The sequence below is a fragment of the Marmota monax genome, unplaced genomic scaffold (genome assembly GCF_021218885.2).
Source record: "Marmota monax isolate L192 unplaced genomic scaffold, Marmota_monax_Labrador192_F-V1.1 WCK01_AAM20220418_F8-fsc00057, whole genome shotgun sequence".
NCBI classification, from domain to species: Eukaryota; Metazoa; Chordata; class Mammalia; order Rodentia; family Sciuridae; genus Marmota; species Marmota monax.
This window is the reverse complement of record NW_026693933.1, coordinates 9,086,122-9,108,596: the sequence shown is the minus strand read 5'-3', so window position 1 is coordinate 9,108,596 and position 22,475 is coordinate 9,086,122. Positions and strand designations below refer to the sequence as shown.

Here is a 22,475-nt window from a genome sequence, read left to right as displayed (position 1 = left end):
AAATCCCTGTCCATCTGTTATAAAAAGTTTCTCAATGCTTAATCTCTGCTTTTGAAATTGTCTTTTGTGATATGGTCTAACTTCCTCTCTTGGTTTGTTCCCTGCCATCACCCAGAATGCCTGTTTTCTGAAAAATTCTTCATTTTAAAGATTTAGTCCATCAACCAAAGCAAAATATTCAAATGTTTTAATCCCAACACCACCTTTGTTTTTTCTTTAATTCTTTTTTTTCTTTCTTTTCTTTTTCTTTTTTTTTTTTTTGAGTCGGGTCTTTCTATATTTTCCAGTTTGCCTCAGAACCCTGGGTTGCAGTGATTCTCCACATCAACCTCCCTTCTTTATTTTGTATCCAGTAGCTGGGACTTGAGGCACAAGCTACTGCACCCAGCCTACCTCCTTTGTTTGTCATAAATAATACAGTACTTTTGTTGAAAGTAGTTTATGTGCCACAGTCCGGCTGCAGCAGAATAATCAGGGGGATGACGAATAACTTGTGTACGTTGATACAGCAGGAGTAGGAGCCGTTTATTGCAGGACAGGAGCAGTATTTATACATTCCACAGAGCTTATCTAATTAGCCTAAACTAGATACATCAGTCAACCAATCAGGAATCTCTACACTTAATGGCTCACTTTTGTTACTTCTCAAACCACTCCCTCTGGCATTTTGCCAGGCACCATCCAGACTTGTTTACGAACTCTAACATTCCCCTGGCTAAATGCCAGGTGTTATTTTGACTTGTTTACAGACTCTAACATTTCCCCCTTTTGTTTAATTTAAATAACAACCATAGTGGTTTTTACACAAACACCATAAATAATCTGCTACAAGCAGAAGGGGAGGATACAAAATGTCACAATACCAAGCCAATTGATGGCTCCATGCAAGAAGCCCTTGGAAAAATTATACCAGCAATGACACTGTTAGCAAAGATACCGAGTAACAATTTGTTGTACATTACAGTTTGTTGTCTCAGTCCAGGTAAAGCAATGTCTCAATAGATTAATTCACAGTCCAGGTAAATCACAGTCCAGGTAAGTTCTGCAGGCAGCTAGCTTAAATCACAGTCCAGGTAAGTTCTTCAGGCAACTAGCTTGATCCGAAATCTCGTCTGTTTCTCAGCCGAAGTCTCGTCAGGTTTTCAGCAACACTGGAAATTCTTCCACCTTGGTCTTTACTGGCATTGGGATGAAGGCAGGAACTCCGGATGGCTAAAGAAAATCCTGTAGCATTCTACTAAGAAAACAACCTTCTGAATAATTTAGTACATTATATCAAGGTTTTTTTGCATTTGAAATAAGCATTAATAGTGCTCATTACTCATTAGCTTCCAGGTGTGGGAGAACCATTGTAGTTTAGTTATTGGCATTGAAAATGACCAAACATCAGGGACACCAGTAGCGTCTTCTGCTGGCTGTAGTGCCTGGGCAGCCCCAGATGGCCCTGGAGAGTGTCCCGGACTCAAACTGCTACTGGGCACAGGGAGCAAGAGCCTGCGAGACTGTGCCTCCAGGTCAGGTCTAGATTTGGGCTCGCAGCAGTGGAAGAGCCAGCTCCCCGGCCAGGAGGCGGGGAAGGGCCAGTCGCCATCGCCTCTTGGAAAATCCTTGCTGCGCTGTGACCGGCTTGCACACTCGGCAGCCGCCTCTCTGCTTCATGCACCCTCCGGTAACGAAAAGTATTTAGTAATAGCCTTTTGCTGCAACTTTTTTCCTGATAATCCTTCCTCCTCTGATAATCTTTCTTCTTCTGAACTTTCTTTTTCTTTCTGACTAGAGTTCCTGGGCTTCTATCAACACATGCCCTAACTATTCTTGGTTCCACTGGGGTGCCTTCTTCCCTTAGTAATTTACTTCTCACCCCTTCCATATTTTCATCATAAAGACAATACAACATTTCAAGACAAAACAAGACACAAACATACTGTATCAATCTTCTCCATTTTCTTGAAATGGCCATTTTTCCTCTCGCCCTATCTGCCTAGGGACGAGCAGATTGCTCCCGTCCTATCTATGGACGGGCAGCTTTTTTTTTCGTCACTTACCCCCAAGTGTCCCGGGGCTCCCGGTACGGGCCACCATCTGCCGCAGTCTGGCTGCAGCAGAATAATCAGGGGGAGACGAACAACTTGTGAACGTTGATACAGCAGGAGTAGGAGCCGTTTATTGCAGGACAGGAGCAGTATTTATACATTCCACACAGCTTATCTAATTAGCATAAACTAGATACATCAGTCAACCAATCAGGAATCTCTACACTTAATGGCTCACTTTTGTTACTTCTCAAACCACTCCCTCTGGCATTTTGCCAGGCACCATCCAGACTTGTTTACGAACTCTAACATTCCCCTGGCTAAATGCCAGGTATTATTTTGACTTGTTTACAGACTCTAACATTTATGGTTATGGAAATGAACTTAAACTGCCTTTACTCAAGGGATCCCTTCTTCCCTTCTTCTTCTTTTTTTTTTGGTATGGCGATTGAACCCAGGGGTGCTTAACCACTGAGCCACATGCCCAGCCCTATTATATAGAGACAGGGTCTCATTGAATTTCTTAGTGCCTTGCTTTTGCTGAGGCTGGTTTTGAATTAGTGATCATCTTCCCTCAACTTCCAAGCCACTGGGATTACAGGCATGTGCCACTGCGACCAGCAGGGATCCATTCTTATGACAGAAATGTGCAGTTCGGTTTAATGGGCATGCCTCATTGTTTTTTATTTTTTCTTAGCTTTATGTACTTAAAAATCTGTATTTTCTTTATGACAACCCTTGTGGAAGCAAGCAGTGACTTTTAGTTTTATTTTGCTTGTTCCTGGGGATTAAACCCATGGGTTCTTTTACCACTTAGCTCCATCTCCCATTCTGTTCTGTTCCGCCCCATTCCATTCCATTTATTTATTTAGTGGTGCTGTGGATTGAACCCAGGGCTTTGTGCATGTGAGGCAAGCACTCTACCAACTGAGCTATATCCCCAGCCCCCTTTTAATTTTTTATTTGGAGACAGGGTCTCACTAAGTTATTGAGGCTGGCCTAGAAATTGTGATCCTCCTGCCTCAACCTCCCGAGTCATTGGGATTCATAGGCATGCACCACTGCACCCAGAAAAACAGTGACTTTTCAAACCTTAATTTCAGAAGACTTGCTATATTTTTTACACTTTGAGTCTTAGTGATCCAAGATCATTCCTATAACAGGGTAGGATGTACCCGGGTTTCTAGCAGTTCATGCTGGTGATGCTGATGATGGATTTCCTTTGGCAGCTCTTTTTCCCGTGGGTTTGAGTGGAGAAGGCCAGCCCTGCTGGAGGGATTAGGCTGCTGGGCACCGTGACTTGAAGGGGACTACTATCTGAGTTTTCTGATTACTAGTCTGTAGCACCAGAACAATTAATGCATTTTCTTGTAGAGACTTTCCCTTCAATTGTGATTTAAAAGTCAGTTTTGGTAGCATTTTGGAGCTTCCAGCTAACTTGGTTCATATGTAGTCATTTTTGCTCTTCCAGCTAACTTGGTTTATATGTAGTCATTCTGCTGTGGTGCATATGGTTAGCTTAGGTATGTGTTTGCGTTACTATTTATGGCTAGACCCTGGGACAGAGTCCTGAGGTGGCTTTTGAAGTTCTTACCTGAAGTAATAAAGCTTGGGCCCTTAGGTATTTGACTGGACCTGTGTGGGCTGCAATGACAAATTATCATGCATTAGGTGGCTTAGAAACAACATATTTATTTATTGAGGGGGGTGTCATAGGGATTGAAGCCAGATGTGCTTTATCACTGGGGTATATTTATTTTATTTTATTTTTTTATTTTTATTTTTTAAAGACAGTTTCGTTAAGTTGCTTAGACCAGCCTTGAATTTGAGATCCTCCTTTCTCAGTCTCCCGACCTACTAGGATTATATAGGCATGCACCACTGTGCCTGGCAAACAGAAAAGTACTATCTTTCACAGTTCTGAGAAGTCTAAGATCCAAGTCCTGGCAGGTTTGATATCTGGTGAGGGGCTTTCATTGTTGCTAGATAGCCATCCTCTGAGTCCTGACATGGCAGAAGGAATGAGGGACTTCTCTGGCCCTTCTCCCTTTTTTTGGGTACCAGGGATTCAACTGAAGAGCACTCAACTGAGCCACATCTCCAGCCCTATTTTGTATTTTATTTAGAGACAGGGTTTCACTGAGTTGCTTAGCACCTTGCTTTTGCTAAGGCTGGCTTTGAATTCATGATCCTCCTGCCTCAGCCTCTCAAACAGCTGGGATTACAAGCGTGCACCATTAAAAGGTGCTAATCTTATTCTTGGAGTTCTGTTTTCATGGATTTACCAAAAGTCTTACCTCCTAATTCTACCACCTTGCAGGTTAGATTTTTCAGCATACAAATTGGGGGGGGGAGGTACACAAACATTCAGTGTGTTGAAGAATTTTTGGTGCCTGTAACAAATGGAATGAAATTGAAGGATGAACTCTTATTACATGCTCTGCTTTCCAAGGCTGGGTTATTTCTGGTCTGCATGTCCCTTTGATTGTTTTCTTGGTCGGATAGAATTGGTGCTTGTGAAGTAAAGCTCTGGTTGACAGCATTTTGCTTCTCAAAATATGTATCCTGGAGGAGCAGGACAAGGGCAGCAGTGGTCTCCAAGCCCATCACCACCTCCCTGGATATCATTCAAAGATGCTTTGTGGGTATTTTTTTGTTGTTGTTGTTGTTGTTTTTTGGACTCTTACAGGGTTGAGGTGCATTAGAAATGCGTTTGTCTTAGGTGGATTTAGCTACATGTGATCAGCAAAAACATAACACTATGGAGAATTTTTGCACATGGTTTTGCTCTCTGACCCTCTGTTCTGGAGAAATAAGATACAGGACACACAACTGCTGCTTCAGTTAGTGAGTGCCCACATGCTTCTCAGCTGTACTGAGAACATGTTTAAAGATGCATACTTTTTTTTTTTTTTAAATATTTATTTTTTTTAGTTTTCCGCGAACACAACATCTTTGTATGTGGTGCTGAGAATCGAACCCGGGCCGCACGCATGCCAGGCAAGCGCGCTACCAATTGAGCCACATCCCCAGCCCCTAAAGATGCATACTTTTTATATCACATGTCCCTAAACCACCAGCCAATAATCTGATCTGGTGTTAAACTAAAGAAATGACCACTTGTTCCAGTGTTGGCAGAAAAATTGGCTCATTTGGCCTCAGTGAGGGATGATGTAGAAATGTGCTACCTTCCTTAGAAATGTGAGTGACTTGGGGCTGGGGATGTGGCTCAAGCAGTAGCGCGCTCGCCTGGCATGCGTACGGCCCGGGTTCGATCCTCAGCACCACATACAAACAAAGATGTTGTGTATGCCGAGAACTAAAAAAAAAAATAAATATTAAAAAATTAAAAAAAAAAAAAGAAATGTGAGTGACTTTTTTAATGCTGTGTTTTGAAAGTTTTCAAACATAGGATATGCTATTTTTCTGTCTATGTACCCAGCTTTTAAGATTATTGTTACTCTTTTCTTATTTCATTAAACAATTCATTTACTTTTTATGAGAGGATGAAGTATTTTAAACTAATTCAAGGGTGACTGGTGACATAGAAAACTTGCCTTACATTCTGTTATAAAACAAAAGAGTTAGATTGCCACAAAGTTGGTGGCTTAAAAGAACAGAAAGTAATTTTTCTCCAGTTCTAGAAGCCAGGAGTCTGAAATTGGCCTCAAGGATACCAGCAGGGTTGGTCTTTGCCTTTTCAAGATTGTCATGGTTATGTCTTCTTCGGCTCCTATGTGGTCTGTCTTCCATCTTCAAAAAGCATCCATTCCATTCTCTGCCTCTGTTGTTACAGTGCCTTCTTTCTGACTTTGACAACTCTTCTTCCTGTTTTTTTTTTTAATATTTATTTTTTAGTTGTAGTTGGACACAATAACTTTATTTCATTCATTTGTTTTTATGTGGGCTGAGGATCCAGCCCAGGGCCCCACAAGTGCTAGGTGAGCATTCTACTGCTGAGCCACAATCCCAGTCCCCCTCTGCCTGTTTTATAAGGACCCGGTGATTACATCAAGTCCACCCAGATAATCTCATGTGATCTTCCCATCTCAAGGTCCTTTTTCACAACTGCAACAGCCCCTTTTGTCATGTGAGTAACATTCATGGGTTAAAGGGATTAGGTGGATGTATTTGGGACCATTACTCAGTATTCTACAGTAGGAATAAACTGTAGCCAGCACTTCAATGTCAAATACATGGTAGCAGAGAGCTGAGTGAGGTGGCATCTGCCTGTAGTCCCATCTACTTGCGAGGCTGAAGCAAGAGGATCTCAAATTCAAGGGCAGCCTCAGCAATTAAACCCAGTTTCAAAAAATAAAAAGGACTGGGGACTTAGCTCAGTGGTAGAGTGTTCCTGGGTTCAATCTCTAGTTTGGCGGGGGGGTCGGGGGAGCGGGGGAGAAGTATGGTCACAACCCTAAGGGTGGGTGGAGATTCTAATAAGGAAAATTATAATTATAAAGTTAAAGGTCTTCAGAACCCACAGAATCTTTCTACAAAATATGTCTTGTTATTTTGCAGAGTACGGGTATAGCATTCCCAGCAGATAACAAGTTAGGAGGAGGCACTGTTGGTGTAAAGCCAGTTAAGAGCTGATGCCCCAAGACCTGAGAGAAGAGGCAGCTGCAGTCAGATGTCAGTTTGAGATGGTTTGTGCCTCAACTCAGGCTTGAGTTGACAGCTGACAGCACAGTGCTCTCATGGTCCTAATGCTGTTTTACCCCACTTCCCTCAACCACCAAGTTTGCGACTCCTCTGTCTCTGCTTCTGCCTTATTAGTCTTTGTTGAATTATTTGAGTGCCTACTGTGTGTAGCGGGTAAATCTGCTGCATGACTCAGCTTTGATATTTTATCCAAGTTAGCTTCTCTAGCCCCCACAAGACTAAAATAAACCATTGTGATTTTTATGAAGAGTTTCCACAGCCTTGTGCATATATTCTCCATATAAGCGTGGACATTTTTTTTTTTTTTAATTTTTTGAGGATCGAATCCAGTGCCTCAGGCATCCTAGGTTAGCACTCTACCACTGAGTCACAACCCCGGTCCCTGGAGAATATGTTTTTATAAAACATTAAGGCAGAGGCTATAATGTTTCTGTGTCCAACCATCAGCAAATACCAGAATGGTGGCATGGGGAGAATGAGGACTTTGACAGTTTCCTACTGTATGTGAGGTGTTGGGCAAAGGAACTTAGCCATAAAATCCAACTGTGAAAAGGGATTAGCAGTGAGGTCCCCATCCTCCCCCCTTCCCCAGGGTCATTGTGAAAACCAGCAGATAACACAAGTGCCTCACCTGGGCATAGTATAGCATATTATGAATTAATACACTTCTTCGGGGCATTTCTCCTTCCTTTGGTGGAAATTCTGATCCTCTACTGTGAAGTAGTTTAATTCCTCAACCACCTTTCTCTCCATTTCAGGATTTCTTGGGTGTTTTCAAAGTAAGCATTACTTTGTTCCTTTTGTCTTTCTTAATTCCTACTGAACCATTTAGCTCTCAGCTGAGGGTCATTCTTCTACAAAGCCTTCATTTTCCTGCCACACCTGGATTAGGTGTATCTCCCATGTTTTTTCTGTGCTTAGCCCTATGGCTGCACTAAGCATTTTATATTTTTGTTTCTTTCACTGACCCTAAGCTTTGGGGACAGTTGTGTCTTTCCCCATGTGGTCTTCAAAGACCCAGAAAAATGCCCAGAGTGGACTAGCTGATCAGTGTTCACTGCCTGAACTGTTAACTCTATCATAGGTTATTATTAGTTTTTTAAATAGATCACTGAATTTTTGTGTGTGGGGATGGTAGGGAGAGTCAGGATAAGAAAATAGAATGTAAACTTGTTGTGCCAGGTCATTGTGTTTCATTAATCTAGAAATCAATTACTGAATTTCTTTTTTAAATAATCTGTTTTCTTTTTTGATGGAGGCAAATGGAAATCTTGGTGCAAGCTGTGTTGGCTCTTCACTATCAGGGAGTAAGTATATTGGAAAGGTTATCTTGCAGGTTTTTAAATCTTTGTTTTGTGTAGTTCAGGCTTCTTTGGTTGAGCTTTCTAATACTTTATCTTAAATTTAACTTTCTTTTGGAGGAAGTTCAACTTCTTCACTAGTGGAAGAAAGGAGTTGCAAAGCAGTCAGAAGCATCAGTGAGTGGGGCTCCTTCTGGCTGCTATTGAGCAGGCTGGGCCCCCAGATGCCGGCCTCATTATGGTGGATTAGTGCTCAACCCTCCTGAGCTCACACCCATCATTATTCCACGTTCTCCTTTCTCAGCAAATCTGATGCCATCAACTCTGAGCGTGTTCTTTGCATTTCCATGACTCCAGGATTGTGGACCATGTGAAGTTGCCCAGCTGAACAAATATTTCTGATTTCAAATAATCTGATTTCTTTCCCACAGAAGATACGACTTCATCTTGCTCGTTTATTTCTTGCTTAACTAAACATGGGCAAGTCTTCCATCAGTCACAGCTTTTTCTGTATGGTAGGAATTTTATCCTGACTTGCTGTGTAATTAATGTTTGTTTAAAAAGAAGACCTTGGCTCATATGCTCCCCTTTACAACTAGAGACAGAGCTTGTAGTACATGGTAGAGCCTGTGTTACTTACTTTCCAGGTTTGGTTTGGTATAAGGGTCACCTCTACCTTGCTGTATATTTTCTGAGCCTTGATTTTACCACTGACATTTTATTCATTTTCAACTCTTAATTTCCCTGGCTTTATTTTTCTGTCATGGATATTTAAAAAAATCTTGTGGTGATTGTAAGTTGCTTCATCCTTTTGGGAGTAGTTATTTTTTTTTTAGTTGTGCAGGTTTTCCATAGCTAAAAGACCTTGGTGTATGAATTAGTTGCTTCTCTACCTTTATAAATCGATAGCTCTTAACCATTTTTTAAAAAAATCAAACAATCTATATTCACATCTGAAAACAATTATGACATATATGTATAGGATATATTGGTTATTCAGTCTACCATAAAACCTTGAAAGCTTGAATGGATTTATGTACCTCTCATAATAACTTTGTGGCCTCTCAAGGATCTATTCCATGGAGCAGGGTCACTGCTTGGGAATTGGAGGTACTTTTTATGCCCTGCTCTTTTCTCCCACAGGAGGAGAGCTTCTCCCACTGAGCCTGGATGAAGCCTCAGAATCCTTCTCAGTGCTCCACATAATACAACCAGTTGTTTGAATCTGGCATATGAAATGAACATCATTGGCTTCCTTTTAAGTGTTTGTTTCACTTTCTATGAATTTCTGTTTAGTTCAGTCCCCTGAGAATGTCTGCTATTTCTTTCATATGCAGAAACCCTCCCAATATGTGGAGAGAGTCCACAGGCATTGCATTGTTTATCAAACAATCCAGATCACACACCTGTCCCTCCTGTGTTCTACTCCCTGGCCTTCACAACTGGTGTCCCTCTGGAGGCACAGTTGCTGAGTCTCTACCTTGATTTTGTATTTTTGTAGGGAAGCTGTGCTGTTTAGGGGAAGCAAATAAGTTTTGTACATTTTAATCTGAGTTCACGGGTATTACTGGGTATGTATTTATTAATGGAGATTTACTGGGGTATTCAGGTTTTTTTTTTTTTTTGAGAGAATTTTAATATTTATTTTTTAGTTCTCGGCGGACACAACATCTTTGTTTGTATGTGGTGCTGAGGATCGAACCCGGGCCACAAGCATGCCAGGCGAGCGCGATACTGCTTGAGCCACATCCCCAGCCCCGTATTCAGGTTTTAATTATTTTACATGCTTAGAATTGTTTGTCTCCAAACCTAAATGTGTTGAAGAGTGAGAAATAAAGTGGTGTGTAATGAATGTTCACATCAAAAGACAAAAATCATGTTGGTTTTCTTGTTCTGTTTTCAACCAGGTTATGAATTGGTTTGTCTATGGGTGACGGTCAGTGCTTTTTAGTGATTTGAAAGTTTTGAAATCTTTTGAATGAAACATTTCTTTTGGTGATAGTTGTTTCTGAGGAAGGCACCTGCAGTTCATTGGTTATTATGATAAAGTCCCAGTTTTGTGTTTTGTTGGGCTGAATTCTAAAGAATTAAAAAGATCAGCATGGGCTTCCAGGAAGATTAGATTGTTCATGAGGGGGTGGGAGAGACGGACGATTGATCCTAGGACCTTGTGCATGCTAGGCAAGTTCTACAACACTGAGCTACATCCACAACTTCCCCTTTTGTTCTTTTTAGATATACATGACAATACAGTGTATTTTGTCATATACATTACATGGAGTATAACTTCCCATTCTTGTTGTCCATGATGTGAAGTTATACTTGTCGTGTATTCATATGTGAACATAGGAAAGTTATATCTGATTCATTCTGTTGTCTTAACTATCCACCCCTGACCACCCTTTTTAAATTTTTGAGACAGTCTCACTAAGTTGTCCAGGTTGTCCTCGAACTTATGATCCTCCTGCCTCAGCCTCCTGAGTAGCTGGGATTATAGGTGTGCACCAACACACATGGTTGGTTTGAGGGTTTTTGAAAATCTTTCTTCTTTTATGATATAGGCCTTTTGGTACTGCTCTTACTGTAGCCTGGAGATTTTGGAGTGTTGTGTTTGTTTTCATTTGTTTGAAGAAAATTTTTAAGTTTCCTTCTCAATTTCTTCATTCCTCCAATGGTTGTTCAGAAGCATGTTTTTGTTGGTTTGTTTTGTGCCCTAACATGGTCTTTCCTGGAGAATGTTCCATGTGCTGATGAGAATAATGTTTTTTCTGCAGTGATTGGATGAAAAGCTCTAAATGTCTACTAGGCCCATTTGGTTCAGAGAGTAATTAACTGTTTCTTTGTCAGTTTTCCTTTTGAATGATCTGTCCATTTCTGAAAGTGGGTTTCCATTCTATTATTACATTGGAATGTATTCCTCCCTGTTGATCAGTTAATATTTTATATATTTGGGTACTCCAGTGTTTGGTGCATATATATTTAGAGTTACATCCTGTTGGTGAATTTACCCCCTTTTTATTCTTTTCTGTTCTACCCTACTGGCATTGAACCCAGGGCCTCACACATGCTAGACAAGTATTTTATTATGGAGCCACACTCCCAACCCCTTTAATTTTTATTATTTTTTGGTCCTGGGGATTTAAACCTGGGACTCTTTACCACTGAGCTATATTCCTCAGGGTCCTTCTCTCTACCACCACCCCCTTTTGGATTCAGGGTCTTGATAAATTCCTGAGACTGGCCCTGAACTTGCAATCCTCTTTCCTTAACCTCCTGAGTTGTCAGAATAAAGGTGTGTGCCACCATGGCTGGCTTCCTTTTTTTTTTTTTTTTTTTAAATACCAGGGACTGAACCCAAGGGTGTTTAACCACTGAGCCTCATCCCCAGCCCTTTTAATATTCTATTTAAAGACAGGGTCTCCCTGAGTTGCTGAGACTGGCTTTGAACTCGTGATCCTCCTGCCTCAGCCTTCCAAGCCACTGGGATTACTGCTGTGCTCCACTGCACCCCGTGCATGACTTCCTTTATATTTTTATCTTGAAATAGTCTTACTAAGTTACTCAGGCTATTTTCCAACTTGCGATCCTCCTTTCTCAGCCTATTGAGCTGAGACTGCTGGTGTGTACCTTTGTGCCCAGAAGATTATTTTAAAGAATTTGAAATTCAGCAGATAAAGAAAGAAGCCTATTTGGAGATTTCCTAATCTGACTAAAGGCAGAAACTGCTGGGAGTGAAGCTGGTAAGTTCCTTTCCTAAGAATTTTATCTTTGGTCTTGGGGGGGGTGGGAGACTGAGAATACCCCTTGCTCCTGCATAAACAAACATTGCAAACTCTTTACGTCCCTTTGTTCCTAGAAGCCCACTTGTTCCTCCCATAGGTGTCTCTTTCCCCACCTTCTCTACCTAAGCTAGGTGAATCAAACCCCATCTACCAGTTTAGGGGGCTGCCTTGCTATACACTTCTATGTACTTGCAAAAACATTTTAGTTTTTCTCCTGCATATCTCTCTATGGCCAGTTACATTTGTGAATGCCAACCATTGTGCCCAAGTGAGCAAGGGGAAAAGTTTTCCCTCTCAGTGCTTTCTTTGGTCAACATCTAAAGGTTGAATAACTAAGTCATAAGAAAGATGCATATTTAATGTTCAAGAAAATTCCAAGTTGTCCTGGAAAAGTAGTTGTACCATTTTATGTTTCCATCAGCAGATTCAGTTGTTGCCAATACTTGGCATTTTAATCTTAGCCTTTCTAATAAGACTGTAGTATGCTTAAAAATACATTTATTTATTTATTTAATGTGGTGCTAAGGATTGAACTTAGTTCCTCACCAGTGCTAGGCAAGCTCTCGACCACTGAGTTACAACCTCAGCCCCAAACTGTAGTATCTTAACAACTGTTGATAATGGCTTTATTGAGATACTCAAAAATCACTATAAAAACACACAATTCAGTAGTTTTTCAAATGCTCACTAAGTTAAGGAACATCACCACTAATTTTTAGAACATTTTCATCACCCTAAGAGCAACCCTAAACCTATTCTCACTTCTCACTTCCTCTTTCTGGCCCCTGTCAGGTGCTAATCTTCTTTCTGTCTCTGTGGTTTTACCTGCTCTGGCCATTTCATGTGCTGTAATGGAATCATCTGACATGCAGGCTTTTATGGCTGGAATCTTTCACTTAGTTAATTTTCAAAGTTCATGCATGTTGCCGTATAAATCAGTGCTTCATTTATTTTTTTTTAAATGAACTTTTTGGTTTAGAGTAATTATCAATATATTTAAAAAAAAGACAACCCTGTTTTCAGATAGTAGGGGATATACTCCTGACCCAATTTCTTGTGTTATTAATTTCATATTTTAGTTTGCTGTATTTGTTGCAATTAATGAACCAACATTTGTTGTATATTGTTTATGATAATCTACAGCCATCCTTTATTCAGGTTTCCTTAGTACCTACCTAATATCCTTTGTTCCAGAATCCTACCCAGTATACCATGTCACATTTAGTTGTCATTGTTTCTCCTTTGGCTCCTCTTATCAGTGGCAATTTCTTGACTCTCTTTTGTTTTTGATGATCTTAACAATTTTTTTAGGAGGAGTAGTCAGATATTTTGTAGAATTACATTTTGCCCCTTAGTTGGGATTTGGCTGAAGTCTTTCTTGTGATTAAACTGGGTTGATGAGTTTTGTGGGAGGAAGACCTCAGATATAATGAAAATTTAATATTATCATGTCAAGGGTACATTGCTGTCAACATGATTTACCACTTCGTATTCATCTTGATCTCCTGGATTGTTCCACTGTAAAGCTACTCCTCCTGCATCCTCCGTACTAGGCTCTTCGGAAGTAAGTCACTGTGCACAGCCCATACTTGAGCTTGAGTGGGGAGTTACTCTCCACCTTCTTGAGCAGAGTAACTACATGAATAATTTGAAATTCTTCCCACGGTAGTTTGATTTTATCCAATCATTCAGACTTGAAAATACTTGTTTTGTACCTTTGGTTGTAATCTAATACTACTTTACTTGGCTGTTCAAATTGGTCCAGGCTTGACTTTTGGGAACTCTGTTGGCTCTTGTGTATCTTTGGTGCCTTGTGGCAGTTAGTTTTTCTTTTGAATATTTCCATACTTGGGCACTATGAGGTGTTCCAGGATTATTCCCTAATCAGCCTTTTCTCTAAGGAACCTGGCTCCTTTTATTGGAGAGTGGTATTGGGATGCAAGGTCAGGGCAGGCGGTGTGTGAGCATTGCTACTGGGGTATCATTGCTTCTAGATACTCTCAGCTCATGGAGAAAATCCATGTTTATACACCAACCTATGTGCGTGTGCACATGTAATTATCTGCACCTAGATTAAGCTAAACATGACTTCATATGATACTTCGTTCCTCTGGATTGCTAAATTTCTCACTAAAGTGTGGACACACCACATTTGCTTATCAGGTGCCACCGGTGGTAGGCAGTTGTGTTTTCACGTTTTGGTTATTGTGAATAATGCTGCTATGAACTCTTGTGTACAAGTTTTTGGAAATGTTTTCAGTTTCCAGAATTGCTGAACCACGTGATAACCCTGTGTAATATTTTGAGGAACTGCCAGACAGTTTTCCAAAGTGGTTGCATCATTTTACAATGTTACTTGGAATGATGGGTGTTAAAGTTTCTGCACATCCTTGCCAACACTTGTTACTACTGTCTGTTTGGCCATCCTGGAGGGCAAATTGATTTCATTAATTTGCATTTGCCTAATTAATAACAGCGTTGAACATTTTTTCCTCTATGTATTTGCTATTCATATTTTTTGATGAAATCTGTTAAAATTTTTAGAACATTTTAAAATTGGTTTTCTATCATAGAGTTTAGAGATTTCTTTGTATATTTTGAGACAAATTTTTGTCAGACATGTTTCTAAATATTTGCTTCCAGTCTGTTGCTTCATACTTTTTTGGGGGGGTGGGGAGGGTGGTACCAGATATTGAACTCAAGGCCACCTGACTGCTAAGCCACATTCTCAGCCCTATTTTGTATTTCATTTAGAGACGAGTTTCTTAGTGCCTCTCTGTTGCTGAGGCTGCCTTTGAAACTCACTATCCTCCTGCCTCAGCCTCTCCAGCTGCTGGGCTTACAGGCCTGGGCTACCATGCCCGGCTAAGGCTTCATACTTTTGTTCAGTGTTTTTCAAGGAACTTCGGGTGAAAAAAAAAGAAAAAGAAAAATTTTTATTGATTTCATTTGTAAGGCATGTCAGTAGAGCTTGAATGTCAAATTTTTGAAAAATTTAAAACTTTCTAGAATGGACAGTTTGAAGCTGATACAAATATAAGAAAATAGTAAAATGAATGTACTTATATCTTAACTAATTACCATCCTGTGGCCAATCTCATGTTCTCTATATCTACCACTTTCTCCCTCTATCAGATAATTTTTAAATGAATCTTATATAAACAATCTTATTGGTAAATATTGTAGCACATATTTGAAAAGGTACAGACTTCTAAAAACAAATTGTCATCATATACAAAAATTATTATAAAATGTGAAAAATTTTCAAATATTTTAGTTTCACATTTTAAAAAATAGTTTGTATCAGTGTCCACATAAGTTATACATTTTGCAATTGTTTATTTATCTTAAACCTCTTCACTTTCAAGTTCCTTCTGCTTTTATCTCTTCTCCCTCACTTTTTGGTGCCAGGAATTGAACTCGGGGGGACACAACCACTGAGCCACATCCCCAGCCCTATTTGTATTTTATCTAGAGACAAGGTCTCATTGAGTTACTTAGCACCTCAGTGCTGCGGAGGCTGGCTTTGAACTCAATGATCCTCCTTGCCTCAGCCTCTCAAGCCACTGTGATTACAGGCAATCGCCACTGCACCCAGTTTTCTTTTCTTTTCTTTTTTTTAAAGAGGGAGAGAGAGAGGGAGAATTTTAATATTTATTTTTTAGTTTTCAGCGGACACAACATCTTTGTATGTGGTGCTGAGGATCGAACCCGGGCCACACATGCCAGGCGAGTGCGCTACCGCTTGAGCCACATCCCCAGCCCCATCAGAACACTGCAAAGCTACACAGCTAAAGGAGAGAGCGCAGGAGTACAGGCAGGTGTGGGGATGCAGCTGTAGGGAAAGGGCAGGTACAGCTCCGTCAACTCTGCTTCACTGTCGATTAGAGAAACCTGGGGAGAGCGCGAACGCAGCCGAGTTTCCCACATTTAGGGAAATCGCAGGGGTCAGCACCTCCCAAGTGCAATGGAGGAGCCTCGCCCTGGGAAAACCACCTGGGTGATCGTGGTGTTTCCGCTGTCAGGTAAGTATTGCACCCAGTTTTCTTTGCCCTTTCTTGAAGAAACTGATTAGGAATTTTTTGTCCTGCCACATTTCTATTAATTGATTTCATTTCTGTAGTGTAGTACACATTCCTTAGGCTTCCATTTCCCTGAGAATTGGTAGGAATATGCAAAGCAGTGATCTCAACCTTGATGGCATGCTACAATCACTTGGAATTTCACAATTTCTAATGTTTAGGCTATGTACCCCCTGCCTGGTAAGTCAACTTCTAGAGTCAGGACTGAGCTTTCCAGGAGACTGTGCTGTACTGCCAAGGCTGAGAACCACGAAAGGCTGGTTCATTTTCATTCCCTCCACTCTTTGTCTGTAAGCAAGAATACTTTATAGACAGTAGTATAGACTTCTGTCAGGGATCACATATCTGGTTTTCTCCTTGTGTAGTGTTAGCATCCATAGATTTATGAGAGATTTGTTATTTCATAAAAGGAAGGCAGAGAGGTCATTTTCCAATTATGTTGACATGTTGAGACACTTGTAGAAAGAGAAACTTTTCCAGGTATGCTACTTGGTTTTTGTGAGATTCATTTCTTATAAGAAAAATAAGATTAATGTTTGATAATATAGTAGTAGATGGATAGCATGCCTTTATTTTATTTACTTATTTTTTTTTTTAATGTGTTATGCTGAGGATCAAATCCAGTGCCTCACACATGCTAGGCAAGTGCTCTGCGACTAAGCTACAGCACCAGCCCAAGAAAAATGTAATATATTTTTAACTGCTTTGAGACATAATCCACAAACCACAGAGCCCACCCATTTTAAACATACAATTCAGTGGTTTTTAGAATGTATCCATAGATAGATATCACCACAATTTTAGAATATTTTTATTTTTGTCACTTCAAAGTAACACTGAGCCTTTAGCTATCACTATCCTGACACCTGCCTCCCATCTTCCAGTCTCTACAGATTTACCTATTCTGTGTATTTCATATAAATGCAATCAGATAATGTGTCTTCATGTCTGGCTTCTTACTCTTAGCAAAATGTTTGAAAAATTCTTTCCCATCATAACATGTACTTTATTCCTTTCTGTGGCTGAATAATGCTGAATTATGTGGTTATAGCACGTTTTGCTTGTCTATGTATTACATTTGGGTTGTTTCCAGTTTTAGGCTATTACAAAGCTCCTATAAACATTCATGTGCAAGTGTTTGTGTGTGTGTGTGTGTGTGTGTGTGTGTATGTGTATACATATTATTTTTTAAAATTTCTCTTAGATATATACCTAGGAGTAGAATTGCTATAACCACATAGTAATTTGTTAAATGTTTTGAGGCCCTGCAGACTGTGTTTCTAAGCACACCGTTTTACACTCTTACTTGCATTATGTGAGGGTTCGTATATCTCCATGCCCTTTGCCAGTACTTTTATTTGGCATTTTGATTGTAGCATCTTAAAAGGTATATAATAGTTTCTAACTGTAGCTTTGGTTTGCATTTTCCTGGTAACTAAGTGAGGTGTCTTCATGTGCTTGATGACAGGCGACTTTTCATGTGCTTATCTGACCATTTTCATGTCTTCTTTGCAAAAATACCTATTCAGATCCTCCCCGACCTTTTACTACGGTTGTCTTTATTTTTGAATCATAAGAGTTCTTCATGTATTCTAGACACAAGTCCCTTATCAGATATGTGATTTGCTTGTTAGTCTGCATGTAAAGTGAAAATTCCTAATTTTTGCTCTGTATTTGCATCAGTATTCATTGTATGTATGTGAATAGTTGGTATTAAAGCCTTGTTCATCAAAGTGTTCATGTTTTTTCTTTTAATTTTTAAATTTGTTATAATTAGTTATACATGACAGTAGAATGCATTTTGACACATTGTACACACATGGAGCACAACTTCTCATTCCTCTGGCTGTACGTGGTGCACAGTCACACCAGTGGTATAATCATAAATGTATGAAGGGTAATAATGTCTGTCTCATTCTACTGTCCTTCCCATTCTCATTGCCCCTCACTCACCTCTGCATAATCCGAAATTCCTTCATTCTTCCCTACCCACTTCCCTGCATTATGGATCAGCATCCCCCTATCAGAGAAAACATTTGGCCTTTGGTTTTTTGGTTTGGCTTATTTCATTTGGCATCATATTCTCTAGTTCCATCCACTTACCTGAAAATGCCATAATTTCATTCTTTAAGGCTGTGAGTAATATTCCATTGTGTATATATACCACATTTTCTTCATCTATTCATCTGTTGAAGGGTATCTAGGCTGGTTCCATACTTTAGCTATTGTGAATTGAGCTGCTATGTCACTGTAATATGCTGATTTTAAGTCCTTTGGGTGTAAACCGAGAAGTGTGATAGCTGGGTCAAATGGTGGTTCCACTCCAAATTTTCTGAGGAATCTCCATACTGCTTTCCATGGCAGTTGCACCAATTTGCAGTGCCACAAATACTTAAAAAATACTTAAGTATTTTTATCATGTGGGAGATTAGTGGGCTTGTTATGGGGTTCTAGAGTTTTGATCTTGCTATTCAAATTATCATTAATGGGCAGAGCCACTGTTGTTTAATCACCTAAGGGAGAGCAGTTGTTTGAAAAGTGCCTGTGTGAGTTGAATTATGGAGGTGGCTGAGGGCATACTGCTGGTGAATTTATATTTCACAGAATTTTTGATTGTGATTGAAATTCTGTGCTTGAACTTTTCCATTTTGTTTTTGGTTTTTGTTTTATTTTTTTTTTAGAAATTTTACTGTTTCTGTCTGGAAAATATAAACGAGGCAAAATTTTTCTTATGTAGTATGGTCAATACTACATAAAAAGGGAAAACTTCATCTTGAGAAAAATAAATTGAGATTAAATTTCATTTTACTCTAAAAGTCTATATGGTTCTTTGAAAATGGGGGAAGTAGCTCTTCTGTGAATCTGTTTTTGTGGCTTTCAGAGATAATGACCTGTTTTGTATGCATTATATAGTGAAGTTGTAACCTAAGATACGCCCCAGCTCCACAGTGAGGTTTAATGAACAGTACAGTATTTTATCTTTGCCCGAGGATCATTGTTAGTTTGTTTGACTTTTGTAGTAGGTTTCAAAAATTAGCCTTTATTGAGTATCAAGACTTTTTAAAAAATTTCTGCTTATATATGATTGTAATGAATCACCTCATGTACCCTTCAACCAGCCTCAACACTAACCAACTTTTTGTGCTTCTTGTTGATGTGAAGAGATTTTGAAGAATCATTTTCTATATGAAATGGCAACTTTCTGAGAAATGCATAGTGTGTCACCCCTAATGAGCATTGGCTTTAGAGTTCATAGGGTGGGTCCAAATCCAGAATCCTTTCTGTCTTTGCTTCCTGACTGGGCAAGAAGCCTTTCCTCTTTGAAGCTCAGTTTTTGGCATCTTGAAAACAGGGTTAATATCTACTTTGGAAGATTATTTGGATGATTAAGTGGGATAATGTGTGTGAACGATCAAGAGTGTGTGGTGGCCATGGAGCCCTGATGCTCAGTACCCTTAACTGTTCATGCTCAACCTGATGGAGAACACTTCCCCAACATAGCCCTCTTTAAGCAGGAAGCAGCTTGGAGATGGCAGTGCACCTTTTTTCCCATAGAATTGGAATGTAGAAATTGACAGTGGGGAAATGTAACAGTGGTCCACTTCATGCTTTGAATACAGCCATTTTTACTCTAGGGGGTGGGGGGATTGTTGGTGGCTAGTTACTGTGTATGGGTGTAGAGGATGCTGGATGTGGTGAGATTCTCCATTGCCATGTTGGATTCCCAGAGTCTTTAACTGAGCTACGGCCTGTTCCACACACAACAGTAAAGTACAGTCTCATTTAGACACGGGCAAGTTAATAATGGCTTGTTCACTTATACTGATATGAACCACTCTGGGTTAGGTTTAAGGTACTCACTGTGGACAGTGAGAGGTATATGAATTCCCTGGGCTGCTAACAGATCCCCACAAATGGGGAGGCTTAAAACAACAGAAGTTCATTCATTCACAGTTTTGGGGACTAGAAGCCTGAAATCAAAACATAGGCAACCTGTCTCTTGGCTGGTTGCCAGCAGTCTTTGATAGTCCCTGCCTGGCCAATAGCTACACAACTCCATTCTTAGCATGGTCACTTTGTGTTTTTTGGTGTGTTTCTGACCAAATTTCTCTTAAAAAAGATACCAGTCATTGGACTAGAATTACACCCTCAGGTACTGGTGGATATGAATATTCAACCCTGTACCAACTGTTAACCCAGGTTAACAGAGGTATAAGACCCAAAGTGTGTTCTTAAAGATCCAGCCAGAAGGAAATCGGTGGGGAGTGCATGAGAGATGAGGTTGTATAGTAACGTTGACAGTAGGCTTGAATCTTATTAATTTCCATTAATTTTCCCCCCTTAGAGCCATGGGAAGTCTAAAAGGTTTTAAACTCAACTCACATAATGTAGTAGGTGCTCATTGTATTCAGCGATGAACATTAATTTTGAAACAGCTTTTCTATATTAGAGGAAATTACCAGGTTCTGAATCTCCCAACCCATCTAGAAACAGATACTCAAATCCCTGTGTCCCCACTCCCTATGGCAAGACATCTGACCCTGGGTTGGCCTCTCACATGTATCTGTGTAAGAACTGGACTCACTTGTGAGCAATAAAAGATGCATGGAGTTGATATGTGGCTAGAATCTATGCGGTTGTATATAATGAAAGTGATCAAATAGAAGTCACAAGAGCATACAGGATCCAAATCGCATGTACTAGGAGTAGTGAGTTGTAGACTCACTACTCCATCCACTGTTGGGGATGGAAGCAGGGGCTTGGGGAGAAGTAGTTTGAAGAATAAAAATTAATTTTTATTAATTTTGTTCTGCTTTAAAAAACAAAAACAACAACAACAACACTCTTTGTGAATTTGGTTAGTAATTAGAACCTCTGTGAAGTCAGCTTGCCATCTTAGCATGATTTCCTAAAAAGTTTGCAGCTAATTAAATTGACTTCTAACTGTAACTCCTCCTTGGCTATTGATGGATCGCTGTGACTTATTAAAACCTTAAAACTACTCAAGCATGCCTGCTTCCAGTCCCAGTTCATTAGTGTCATCCAAATCGGTACTCAGATCTTTTCTAAACAGCATGAAGCAGGATCGTGTTACAATCTGAGGGGTAAGATCTGGGTGAAAAGCTGCTCAATAGAATTTTGGACCAAAAACAGTCGTCATGGGCTTAATTAAGCAGTTTTTAAGTACAGCAAATATAGCGTGACTGAGTGCTAAGTAAGACTTTCATCTCTTGAATACATACTGTGGAGACTGAGGGCAATGGTGGGGAGTGTGGGAAACCCTGTTTTGCCCCGTAGAACCTCGTGGTTCCACCAACTAATTTCAGAAGAAGAAAATTCCAAGAACGTTAGTATGAACTCCTTTTGACATTCGCTTGGTAATGTGTGATGACTCATCCCTCCGCTGTTCCAAAGTCACGGAACTTCTTAGGAAATAGATGGCGATCATAACGGCCACCAGAGGAACTCCACTGACTTTTTGGTCCTTTGTCTACTCTCCTCCGGCTCTCAGACCTTGTCTTGGTGGTTGCCCAGCAAATGCTGCAGTGTGTGAATGTAGTGAGCATCTTTCCTTCCTCTGCCCAAGCCCCAAATAATTCACACATTTGACCCTGCCTGTGGTTCAGTTTTCTCTCCTGGGAGAGCCTTACGGTTGGGAGAGAAGACAGACTGGGAATCCCAGCAACTTGAGAGGCTGAAGCAGGAGGATCACAAATTTGAGGAGGGCCTCATCAATTTAGCTAGACCCAGTCTCAAAATAAGAATAAAAAAGCAAACAAACAAAAACTGGGGGTATAACTTGGTGGTAAAGCATCCCTGGATTCAATTCCCAGTTTAAAAAAAATGGTGGGATGCAGTGGTGCACCACCAAACAGGGCTAGGGATGTGGCTCAGTGGTTGAGTGCCCAGTACCAAAACAAACAAAAAGGAGAGAAGAGGGGGTGGCTCACACCTGTAATCCAGTGGCTAGGGAGGCTGAGGCAGGAGGATCACAAGTTCAAAGACAGCCTCAGCAATTTAGCAAGGCCCTAAATAACTCAGTGAGACCCAGTCTCTAAATAAAATACAAAAAAGGGCTGGGATGTGGCTCAGTGGTTAAGTGCCCCTGAATTCAATCCCCCCAGACTACTGTACCCCCACCTCTCCAAAAAGGAGAGAAGAAATTTCTGTTTTCTTGGTGTTTCCTTTTTTCTTTTGGCATTCCTTATTTTTGGAAACAATTTGTCTAATCAAAGTTAGTTGTTTGGTTTTATTTATTTATTTTTCCTCACTAGAAAATTATATGTTCATTGGGAAAGCGATAAGAGAGAAAGTGTTTTTCCCCGCAGTGGTGATGTTATTAGAAGCATTCCCCACCCCCCCACCCCCCAACATGCTCAGGTCATGTTGTATATATAGTTGTATATCCTGTCAAATTTTAAGCTTTTTTTTTTTTTTTTGCTTATGAAAATTAAGCTACAATTGTTATACCATGCAATTCACTCTTCTGAGGCATGCATTTCAGTGGTTTTAAGTGTATTCACAAGATTAGGACCATCACAGCTAATTCCAGAACACTTTTATTACCCCCCAGTGACCCCAGTCAGTTGCCCTTCCTCTTATCTAGTTTCT

General features: G+C 40.1%; 1 protein-coding gene and 1 pseudogene across 1 annotated transcript in view; one reads left to right on the top strand and one right to left on the bottom strand.

Moving 5' to 3' along the window:
- Igf2bp3 (insulin like growth factor 2 mRNA binding protein 3) overlaps positions 1–22,475 on the top strand; it is a 146,592-nt gene that overhangs the window by 69,164 nt on the left and 54,953 nt on the right. The gene's annotated exons all lie outside the window — the stretch shown is intronic.
- Positions 15,689–15,814, bottom strand: LOC124106105 (U1 spliceosomal RNA; annotated as a pseudogene).